Source organism: Olea europaea, chromosome 6 (genome assembly GCF_002742605.1).
Source record: "Olea europaea var. sylvestris chromosome 6, O_europaea_v1, whole genome shotgun sequence".
NCBI lineage: Eukaryota > Viridiplantae > Streptophyta > Magnoliopsida > Lamiales > Oleaceae > Olea > Olea europaea.
The window spans coordinates 19691972-19703647 of record NC_036242.1 but is presented as its reverse complement, the minus strand read 5'-3'; the positions used below and the strand labels follow the sequence as shown (position 1 = coordinate 19703647).

The 11676-nt window shown below is 32.9% G+C and overlaps 1 long non-coding RNA gene across 3 annotated transcripts; it reads left to right on the top strand.

Moving 5' to 3' along the window:
• Positions 1-404: 404 nt before the first annotated feature.
• LOC111396103 lies at positions 405-10330 on the top strand. Of its 3 annotated transcripts, XR_002702944.1 has the most exons (5): positions 405-628; positions 2930-2962; positions 4126-4270; positions 9810-9900; positions 10020-10330. It is a non-coding gene; the product is annotated as an uncharacterized LOC111396103 (long non-coding RNA). The 3 variants fall into 3 exon arrangements; XR_002702945.1 differs by lacking the exon at positions 4126-4270; XR_002702943.1 differs by lacking the exons at positions 405-628; positions 2930-2962; positions 4126-4270 and adding exons at positions 5920-9538; positions 9614-9735.
• The last annotated feature ends 1346 nt before the right edge of the window (positions 10331-11676 follow it).

Sequence of the window (11676 nt, the reverse complement as noted above, 5' to 3'; positions counted from 1 at the left end):
AATATTATATGTCGAAATAAATTTTATCTATGCAAACGTAAAATAAATTAACGAAAACAAAATTAAATGTGCGTATTATAAATTTACCGATCTGATGAGATTGATATAAAAAAATTTCAACTACAACGTTCGATGAATTTTTCAGATCTTGAGGTTGAAGCAGATGAAAGATGAAAATATTTTTATCTATATTGGAGTAAACAGATATGAGAAGTTTGCTGATTTTGATATTTTAAGTGAGAAGTGTTTGATTTTAATTTGTTAACAAGAGGGTAATAATATCTTTTAAATAAAATCTTCTTTTGTAATTGTATAAGGGTATTTTTATGTTTTAATACTCAATGGGCCACTGTGGTAATATTAACAATTGAACACCGTTTCATTTTTAAAATTACCCCATCTCGTTTCCAGATTTCACCGGCATTGACATCGTTATCAATTACCCGTTAATTGCAATTGAATAGCCGACCCAGACCCTTTTGCCCTTTCCACTCAAACTTTTTCCCGTTTCCCCTTTTCAAGCTCATTAAAATCTACCCAAATAAACCTTATGGTTTTCTCGAAATCATATTATGTATCATCAATCTTTTGATTTTGGTGCAATATAATCTTGGAGAAGGCTATGTAGGTAGATACTGTAGATTTTCTTTTGACATGTAACTATAAATTTTATGTTTTCCTTTAGCTTTATGATTTCTTTCAGTATTTGAATGGCTACAATTCAACAGTTTTGAGTTATCCCTCACGTTTTTCAATTTCTTTCACCCCGTTAATCTTGTATTTGACTTTATGGAACTTAAGAAGATGTTCATTACTTGTCATGTACTGCCACTCTTTTTCTCATCTCATTTAAGCTTTCGGTGCTGAATTCTGGTTTTATACAACCGATTAGTCTAAGAAAATTTTTATTAGAGAGTGTTTGATGCCGACAAGACTTGACCTTTTTGTAACATTATGATTTGTAAGAGAAATTATTTTTTGTAACATTAAACTTGAAAGTATGTTGAGTGAGTGATATACCAGTTTTATAAGGCAAGGCCAGTTGTCTGACTCTGCAGCCTTAGATGATAATCATGATGTTACAATGGATTCAACTGCAATTTTCATGCATATTCGTAGTCTTACTAGATCAGAGGTAGACTTCAAGACCCTAACAGGTGTTAATCTCTCATTTGAAGAGAAAACTCTAAGAATGAGAATGTAGGAAGTTTCATGAAATTGACTTTAGTTAAGAAGCCGGTTTCTATATCCTCCATTCCTGCCACAAATGTTAGTGGAAGTCGTGATTCAAATGATATGAGTCTTCTTGATGAAAACCCCAACTGGTATAAATATGAGAAAGTTACCAGGATTGTATGCACTTTTGGCGGAGAGCAGAAAAAAATTGCTTTCTGTTGGTGGCTCTGATGATATTAATGCCTCAAAGTCACCTGGAAGGATGAAAAGTAGGCACTCTATATGATATCATCATATGATGGGAATAGCCTTATAAATTTAAGTGAATTTTGCAAAGCAAGAAACTGACACGATCATTTCTCAGGATTTACTGTGTAAAGAAGTTTCTGATGTACATGGCAAATTTCAGGAGGCAAATGGTGGTATATTATAATGTCTTGTCATGCCCTGCCCGTCCCTTACCGTCTTTTTCAATTTGTATTGCTTGCCAAACATGCAATTAGGGAGTGTTAACCTTAAGCTACTATTATTCTTTCTAAAAGAAGTTAGGCTGTTGGCATTGGGATGAGAGCTCGTGGGTATTACTAATACTATATAGGATAATGTTTTTCCACTTAGTGAACTAAACATTGAAATAGATTGACATCTCAAAATTTGAGCAACTTTTTGACATTGGAACTTTGCATATTGGTTTTTAATGATATTTCTTTGAATTTAAGCATGGAGATATGGGATAGAGTGATAATTCTAGGCTTTTTACTTGTCTAAGAGAAATTTAATATCTGTCTCTGTTAAATGAACATTAATGGAGTGTTGGCCACATCTGCTTAAAATTCATAATTTATGGAAGAAGGTTTTACATTAGCCATACCGCCTATGTGAGTAAAAATTTCCCAGAAATTAGTGTGTGTGCCTACATATTATTTTCTTTCTTGCATCTCGCCTTTTCTGTGTTTACATTTCTGTCAATGTTATGCAACTTAAGTATGGAGATGTCAGGTCTCCTTTATACTTATTATCTGATATGTAATGAGAAATCCTGTTTTTAAACATTTTTGAAATGTGCACAGGGCCATTATTATTTAGTGTGGACAAAAGCAATATGTTTTATAGCTCTACGAAAAGTCATATGATCACTCAACCTTTTAGGATCTGAACCATATGTTAGATCCAAGATAACAGGATATTGATTCAACCTTAATTATTTCATACAATGGATCTTTGTACAACAAATTCCTATCTTGAAATTGTGTTAGACTTAAATACCATATTGCATCCATGTGCTCGCCTTGGCTTGCAAGGCTACGCAGTCAATATCTTGGACTGGTATCAATAGTAGTTATGTAAACACATGCTTCTGTTGTTCGAATGAATTTGTTGCTTGTTTTCCTTTGTAATTATGGATCTTCACACCATCATCACAACGGAAATTACTGATTCTTTCCCTCACTCCTTCCTTAATTATTTCTCTTTATGGTCATATTCTTGCTATGACTACATCTTCATAATCAATTCACATTGAACACATTAAAAAACTCTCGAAATTTTATTTTATTATTATTATTTTTTTTTTTTATGACTTGTTGAATGAGAAGAGAAGAATGTGTACACAAACCTCAAATGTCATCAATTTTAAAATTTTGGAGTTGCAATCTTTAAAAGTAGAATTATTTAATGTCTTCATAAATTTAATATTTTCCTTTTCTTGTTCATTTGCTGCAATTGTTAACCAAGTTCTCTTTCAATTTCTCAGCAGATTGCAGTAGTGTTGAAATGTATCGAAGAGGTTCGTGACTATTTCAATTTTGTCTCTTTTAATCGAGGCTTGTATTAATTTTTTGTAATTATAGTTTGTGTGAAACTTTTATTGTCAAAATGACTTACCTAATTGGAATCTGATTTCTATGATGTCCTAATATAATTGATTTTTACTGCGTTATAATAGTTTATATCTTAATAATGTTGGTAGATTATCATGTATAAAGATTGGGTACACTTATCAATGTTATCTTGTCCTTTTAAATTTAGACTATCTTAAAATATGTCCATAAATGTTTTTTAAATGATATATTTAGCATTTTTTTTATAAAGTTTCAGAGGCATATCAGTATGGTGCAAGCCAATGCAGGGAATGTTGCAAAAACCTATTCCACCAACATCTTGATATAATGTATGGGCATTTGATCTACGTCTACTACCTGGTTGTTTCATGGGGAAAAATCGAATGTAGTATCATTGCTTTCTCAAGATGTAGAAAATCTAGATACATGTATGATGTACAGACATACATTTTATTATGGTGACAATATTTTAGAACCTAAGAATGAAGATAGAGAGAGAGACTTTTTCAAATTTATATGAGGGCATTGAAATTCCTTTATATCTTGGTTGCATGAAGTATATAAAGGATATCTGCTATTGTTGTCTTATATAAGCATAAAGTTACATATGGTATATTTGACAAGGATTTCAGTGAACTTCTTGATATTATCCGAGATATGCTATCACATGGGAATGCCCTTCTCGATTCTTGCAGTTCAACAAAAAGGTTATTGAACACCTTTGATTTTGGGTATGAGAACATCCATGCATGTGTAACTAATTGTTTGTTTAGAATGGATCTAGAGAATTTGGAGACATGATTTAGAAGAATGATTAGGTCACTTGATAAGGCAGAACAACTAATATGGCACTCAAATCACAAAAGTCAAGATGGAAAAATGTGTCATTTAGTTTATTCAATAGCTTGGGAGAGAATTGATCAAAAAATGGCCTTGTTTTGCATCAAACTCATGAGAACTTAGGATTCGCCTTCTCCCAATGGATTTTCGACCTTTGGTGACCTAGTTCTAGGTATAATTGTTGGCCAGTGATATTAGTTATATATAATCTCCCTCCTTGGATATGCACGTCTTGAGGAAAATTTATTATTAACTTTATTAATTCTAGGTCCAAAGCAACATGGAAATGATATAGATGTGCATCCAGAATCACTCATAGAAGACTTAAAATAGATGTGGAGTATTGGTGTTCAAGTATATGATCCATCTTCAATTTGAAGGCTGTGCTCTATGATCCTCGGACTCGAGTACGGGTACGTAACTAAATATCGGATCTTTTATTTTCTAAAATGTAGTTCAAGTACTGATTACTTTTTTTTTTTTTTTTTTTGGAGGAGGAGAAATTATTTATCTAAACTAAACTATCTCTAGGTTGATAGTTTTCATCTTCGGTTGTCCAAACATTTCGAATCCTACGAAGCTTAGACGAAGGGGCTTCATCATCCAAATATATACATGACTCAATCTTAGAGTCTAGTTTTGGCTCTGGTCTTGGTACATGCTCTGGCTCGTCCTCTGGCTCTAAATTAGGTTCACAATTTGGCTCCTGTTCTAGGTCTTCATCAGGGTCTTCCTCGGGTTCGGACTCGAGAGTAGAAATTCACCTATCTAGAAAAGTTTCACATTACAAATCAAACTCGATCCTTTTCTGGTGCTCTGGAGGGTTACCCTCTCGCATTTTATCCCTAACCGCAATGCCTATGTCTCCCCATTGAGGGGACAATGTATGGATAAAATTGTCAACAACTTGAAGGGATGTAATCTCATGTACTAAGCCCCTTGCCGCAGCCCATCTAGCGAAGACTTCCTCCACATGCTCAATAAGTATGTGAGTTGAGTTTGCCTCATAATTCTCGTAGGCTTGGATAACTGCAGTCCTATGGTTTAGAACAATTCTACAAGTCGTTATCTTTCTAGTGGTCTCTCTAATTCTAGCCATGACTGTCACATACAAGCCAAGTCCAATTATGCTTCATATTTTATTAGTGGTGATAATACATTGCCCGTAATGCCTGCATGATTCATTACTAAGATAATATAAAATGTTATACTTCTATCAAAAGGTAAAAGTATGTGAGAAAATAATTCATAAATGGAAGCAAATATATTTAACGTCATGCTACAATTCATACTAGTATACAACATTTCATTTCATTCCCACCATTTCTCAAATTAAATATAAGGATGTATATCTCATGCTCAAAATTAAAAATTTAAATAAAACATATTATGCAATACCTTCGGTCCGTCAGATGGTAGTTGATTGGAGAATGCTACGTGCCAAGAAACTTTCAAAGTCTTACATATTTAAGAATTTTAATAAAAACTTTACATCCCATCCTTAAAATTATATCTTAAGGAAATTATTAATAATTAATAAATAACATGTAAAGTTAAAGTTAGCTATATACACATTTAATGCACATAACAATTTAAATTAATCCAATTCTCATATAAACTATCATATATATATATAAACATTCATTTGAAATAATCATCTGAAATAAACAATCAATTTTGATTTTATTTTATTTACCTTTCACGTGAACATGCATAATCATATCTATAAACATTCATTTGAAATAATCACAATCATAATTTCTTTTATTTACCTTTCACGTGAACAGTGGTACTATTCACGGTGAAAAATGTTGTTATAATTCAATTTAATAGTTATTAAAATAATAATTTCCTACTACTACATAATTTAGTAAAATTATAAAACATGTATAATTATGCTGTACAAATTTACACCCAACCACATGTATGTATACTTACACACACATGCCTCATATGTACACATCACACGCTACGCATGCATACATACATACATACAAACTTCATATATACAACATATATATGCATATGCACTTGCAAAAAAAAAAAAAAAAAAAAGAAAAGAAAAAAAGAAAAAAAAAAGAAAGAAAGAAAGAAAGAAAGATGACATTGGCATAGTATGAAGTATAAAATCATTATTTTAATGTCAATCAATTGAAATATAATGATTGCATTTGAATTCAATTTAATAAAATAATTTTAAAAATCTCGTACCTTATTTCAACTCAATATTTCCCAAATTCAGTCATTGTTCATTATGTTTTTGGCACATATAAGCAAGAGAGGTGAGTAATTTAAGAATAGATCCTTATAACGAGAACTCAGTACTCTATTCCTTTTTCGTAAAATCATATTTTTTTTTTTTACAAAGTCTACAGAATCGATTTATAACTCTGGGCTCTGATACTATACTGTAACGCACCGAAATTTTATAGACTTAAATTTTGATGTGTTATCGATATCATTCCATAATCATACATCAAGCGGAAAATAAAATTAAAAGTTTAAAACTCCTAATTTATTTAATACTCAAATACTGAATAAAAACATAATGTCACGTAATATAGTACATTAAATGGGAATAAATAAAAAATGCAAAATGTCCTAACTGAATTATGTTTAAATATTTTTATAAAAAATTTTACTTGGTAGCCCACGCACCACTAAGCCACCACCAACGTCGATCGATCTGACCTGAAATGTTAAAATTGAAGAAATGAGTAATTTTATATTCAGTACGATATGTGCGTCCAAAAATTGTAATAACTTTTAAAACATGAATTTATAACATTTCATACAATCATTTCATCAAGAGAAATTGATGATCAATCGAATACTTTTAACGCATTTAAGAAGACCCGAAGGAGATCTCACATTTCATTTCATTTGGACCCGCAGGTCAATCAGCATTTCATGAAATAAATCACGTAGAAAAAATTAAAATATTGCAAGGACAACCAACTTGCACATAATATCCTACCTCGTTTTGACAAAAATCTGAAGGCACACTCAAAATATTTTTCTACGTCTCTCTGCTACCACATTCAATTGATGCACACTATTTTGATTTCACAAATATTTCCAAATGAATTGACATGAAATGGGTTGTTTTGGTTTCTGATAAAACAATGGCTTGTTGGCAAATTTGTGTTATATAATAGGAATAAAGAATAGCTTTCTATTGGAAATAATGTGTGCTTACCACCTGACTTTGCAGTATATAAATAGGACAGATTCCCCAATAAACTGAAATTGTAAAAAAAAAAAAAAAATACGTACATGTTGATTGGGTTTATCTAGAACATGTGATAAGCCAAAATCTTATACCATGCAACAAAAAATCTAGTCAAATTGTACTATAATATCATCTTATTCAATTAAAAAAAAAAAAAAAACCCCACTATCTCTATCCAAATACACGTGGCAGCCATCTATCAATCTCCGAAAAAAAAATCAAAACTAATAAACAATAAAAGAAAACTGCCTTATCTACTTACACATTGCAGCTCACTATCAATCCAAGATTAATTAAGTTGAAAAAAAAAAAACTAGTTTTTTGTAATTTATTCAAACTGTAATATCTTGAAGCTAGCTTATCCGAATCGACTTTTTCTCTAGTTTAAAATGTATAATTAAATGAGCTATCCAACGAGTATAATATTAATATACTTATCATCATTCTATCCAAATCCAAATATTAAACCCAAAGAATATAAGAATTTAAAAATATATTTCATCTTAATCCCTCAACTTTCAAAATAAGAAAATATAATATGCGGAATAAATAAATTTTTATTGTAAAATTTTCGGGATGTTACACTTTGAATTTACATAGCCATCGAAGAAGGCATTTATACTCTTACTGTGTTGAGTTCTTGATATCTTTGCCCAAAAAGTGGTTTATAAATAGCAAGAAACCCAATGGCCTTTATTCTTTTATAGTCCCAACAACTAATCATTATCATGCAAATTAAACGTTTCGATCATCATTTCCCAACCTCATTCAAACTCTTCAACAGACTGAGAATCATACACCAATTCATTTGTCATAGAAAATATTGAAACTTTATTGACGTGGAAGTAAATGATATGGCAGAAATTCCGTTGCACAAAAGCTACAACTTCGTAATTGTTGAAGCAGCTAGATATGAAAATATTACTTGCGTGGAAAATGATTGTTGAAATTATATTGAACAAGTGAGATAATTAAGAGTTGGAGGAGGAGATGCCGCAACAATGCAGTCCTACTTTTCCAAGATGCAAGCCCAATGCTCAGTATTTTACTTCAATATAGATTTGGACAATGAGTCTCGACTGAGGGATGTATTTTGGGCAGTTAATAGACCTCGATAAGCGTACAAGGAGTTCGGTGACAATATCACATTTGACACCACTTACTTAACTAAAAAGTACGATATGCCTTTCACCCTTTTTGTTGGTGTTAATCATCACGACAATCAACACTGCTCCGTTCTAGTTGTTGTCTAATGAGGGCACGGATACTTTTGTGTAGCTATTTAGGACACGACTTTAGTACATATATAGAAAAGCTCCCCATAGAATCATTACCAATCAAGATAGGGTCGTGCAAAATGCAATTGTTAGAAAAATGTAGATACCACGTTGATAAGGCTTCAATTTTTTTGAGCATACATGGATTAGTGTATGATTCGTAGTTTGTTTAAGAATTTGAAGAAGGTTGGAGAGCGATGATCAACGCGTATGACTTGCATAGTAATGATTGGTTATTGGGACTGTTCGATAATAGAGGTCACTGGTTCCTTGCTATTTAAAGACCACATTTTGGGCGGGAATGTCGACAACTCAGCGTAGTGAGAGTGTAAATGCCTTCTTCGATGGGTATGTTCATTCGAAGACCTCGTTTAAGAGTTTGTCGAGCAATATGAATAAGCACTGAGGAGCAAGGTTGAGAAGGAGTTCCAAGCTGACTTCAAATCATACTTGTAAATGGTACCGTGTATAACAAAGTTCGAAATGGAGAAGCAGTATCAAAAGAGTTATACCATTTCGAAGTTCAAGTGGAACTCATTGAGAAGGTTTATTGTGACATCATATCTATTACAGATGTTACTACAGGGATGACTTACGAAATATGAGAGGTTGTCATGTGTGATGAACGATATAAAAATAAAAAAAGTTCTTCATCCCCATTTCAGATAAATATCTGTAAAATTGTTTGCAGTTGCCACTTGTTTGAGTTTCAGAGAATTCTGTTTCAGCATGCTATCGTGGTGTTGATTCGTAATGATGTCACATCATTGCCTAAGAGGTATATACTATGGTGGTGGAGGAGAGATGTATCTAGAGCACATACCAGGGTCGCAATGAGCTACGATGGTTTTGTTAGTACTCCTGAATAGTTGAAATACAACGATATGTGTTTAGTGTTTGTGGAGGTTGCAAACCTCGCTACCGATGATGAAGTGCGGTCCCATGTGATAAAGGAGTGGATAATTAATAAAAAACAAGAGCACTCACGATAAAGTCAGATAGTGGGAGTAATATCATTTCACATGTTGGTAGACAGTTCACCTCTCAGTGCAATGAATCCAAGGATGATGCAAGCGGGTGCATACGCGATCCTATAACAACTAAGAGAAAGGGCGCACAAAAGAAGCTTCGGAAAAAAATGTCCGTTGGAGTCCTCTTCAAAGAAAGCAAAGGTATGTTGGTCATTCTTTTTGTTAATGTAAACAATATTCCACTACAACATTTATGTACTACATATTTACGTGTAGACTACTACCAAAGGAAAGAGGCAAATGTTGAGTCATAGTAACACGCCATTGGTTGCATCCATCGTTCAAGCATCTCACCATATTTAATACAGACACCTTTTTCGTATTCACAACTATTGGTGGTTAGTATATTTAGTGATTTAGTTTATTATCATTATTTGTTTGATACTAATAATTGAGTTCTTGTTCGATGTAGGGCGATGCAGAAAGTCATACTTACCCGCAACACTTGCCAGCCTCGAGTTTGGTCCATCCAACGTCAACAAATCTCATAATTACTTCTCAAGGTTTACACATGTTTAAATCTTTCCATTTTCATTAGATTTTGTAGTATGCGTGTGCATATGTTCATATTCTACAATATGTGATTCGGTTCCATACTACTATCCACATTTTTCCCAACAAGGTGGCCCTGGCTAAATGCTAACTGGAAGAGGAAGAAGACTGTAGAGCAGTGAGGGTATTTCTTGGAGCTACAAGAATATCTAGGAGACTAAAAGCTATGGGAGATTGGTTGGAACTAGCTGATTGAAGACATTTAAGTTTTGTTCTTCCATGTGATGTAATTTTGGAATTTTAACAAATCTGCCTTCATTTAAGCTGTTCTATTTTTAAGTATTTCAAAGACCATCCTTGGTATTGCTGTTGAAGATTTTTCAACACGCCATTGCTTTTGGGTAATGTTGCTTCTGCTATTACAAATCTACCTTCATTTCATCATGCTTTCTGGTCATCTGTCTTAACCATTAGCATAAAGTTATGAATCTTGTGATTCCAATTAGAAAAGAACTTAATCATTAGCATAAAGTCTTAGAGATCCTCGCGGTTTTGCTGTGAAGTTTTACATGAAAGATGTATTCAACCTTTTAGTTACCAATATTTCTTAGTTCAGTAACAGTTAGCTTTTTGTTTGAATGCATGGATGAAGTTCTTCTTTTCATACCAGTGAAGAAGAGGTTATTCTGTATATGTTTGTCTCATTTGAATTCTTAATAAGCTCAATCAGGACAACTTATTTTGTAGATGCTGGAAGGGTATAGTAAATTCCAATACCAGATTTTATATGTAACATCTATAATTCATCAACTCTCTCATGACTAGTTTTTCAGTTTCCCAAGAAACAAGATTTGTTTTTCAGTGCATAATATTCATTTTTCTGAGCCTTTTGCATGCCCTTAGCTCACTCGTTTTCGATTTGCAGTCATGGGATCAACCAACATTTAAGTTGTGAATCTTGTGACTCCAATAAATGCAACAGCATACATATACAGAATGTCGATCACTAATTTAAATAAATAAATGTCCAACCATAAATTAGAGCATGGAAATGACATTGGTTCAAGGCTTGCGTTCTTCATTTATGAAAAATTGTACATAAAGAGAACCAAGGTGGCCGAGTTGACATCAAAAGCGGTCCACATGATATGATACAAATAAAAAAGAGGCCCCTCATGGCAATCATTGAAAATGAAAATTGTAGGGTTCTTCTATTTTTTTCCACCCTCTCATGACATTACAAACCCAACAACAAAACTAGAGTGCAAGAATGAATATAACTAATAATTATTCTTGGCCCTTTCCTTTTCCATTATCCTTTGAGGGCTCTTTTCCTTTGTAGAATGTCATGTTCAACAAAATCTCGACGTTTCATTTCTTAACAATTCGGCTAGACGTTCGAACATTCTTGGAAAATTATCGACTTCCTCATTGGTAATAGGATTCATCACTTCATTAATGCTATCGACTCTTCGCTTGATTTTTCTGTTCTTACCTAGTCAAAAAATTCGCAAGAGTTGCTGCAAGTTTTGAATAGTCGGCCTTTGTTATTGCCTTTTTTTTTTCAACCTCAAAACATTTCTGAATTTCACCTACATCCCGTGGACAGCGAACTTTTCTCTTGCAATCTCCGAAGTAGTGATCCTGCTTCTACAACTGTGACGAACACCATAATTCCTCCCTCTCATTCCTACATGGCAAACAATAATTAGAGAAGTTGAAAATTATTATTGCATGACTTATCAAGGAAGTAAAGGACTAATCAACTGAACCCGTATTTAGAGTTT